This window comes from Vicugna pacos, chromosome 15 (genome assembly GCF_048564905.1).
Source record: "Vicugna pacos chromosome 15, VicPac4, whole genome shotgun sequence".
NCBI classification, from domain to species: Eukaryota; Metazoa; Chordata; class Mammalia; order Artiodactyla; family Camelidae; genus Vicugna; species Vicugna pacos.
The window spans coordinates 16,045,108-16,045,904 of NC_133001.1; positions in this window are offsets into that span (position 1 = coordinate 16,045,108).

The following is a 797-nucleotide window of genomic DNA, read 5'->3' on the forward strand; positions in this document are numbered from 1 at the left end:
TGTAGGAAAAGGATTCTTAACTAGTAATTTGGCAGTGATTTAAAACATCTTTTTTGCCTCTATCCTGATCAACCAGCACCATCTCTAACCATAAATAGTGCAGCAAAGTTGTTGGTAACATTGGCAAACAAGTGAAATTCTAACATACACAGTTTTATTTTCATCTTACTGTAAAAAATATCAGCCAACATTTCATGGTGGAAGTATGTTAATGGATTAGTTGCAACCATAGATTGGCTATAGGTACAAGAGTTCAGCGACAACCGATGAAAGTATTCTGGAGAATCAATTGTGAGGGGTTTTTACATGTATGTAAGCATAGTCACACAATCCCAGAGAGACAGGAGCCAGTCACTAACCATTTACCAGCGTGCGACTGGCAGACATCCTGCAGCGGCAACACCTGGGATTTCCCCCAGTATTGCATCTGAGAACATGCTCTTCAGAGGGAGCCCTAGCCAATGACTGAGCTGGCAGGGCAAGTAGGGTCTGGCCATTTCTGCTCTATGAGCCATCTGTGTACTGGAACTTTTCAGCTGGCTGAGACTTTCTCAGAGCTGTCCTATAGTATCAACCTCCTACAGGAGGAGTCTCCCTTCTCTTCCTCCTTTCTTGGCCTGAAAACATTCCTACTCTTCTCTGTCTTTCACAGTGATTTCCCCCAATAAATCTCTTGCACTTCTAACTCCTTGGTATCTTCCTGAAGGACCCAAACTGAGCAGGGGGGCAGAGGAAGGGACAAGTGAATGAATAAACTTAAAGTGATAAGGACAATGTTAACAGTGCAGAGTGCAGAT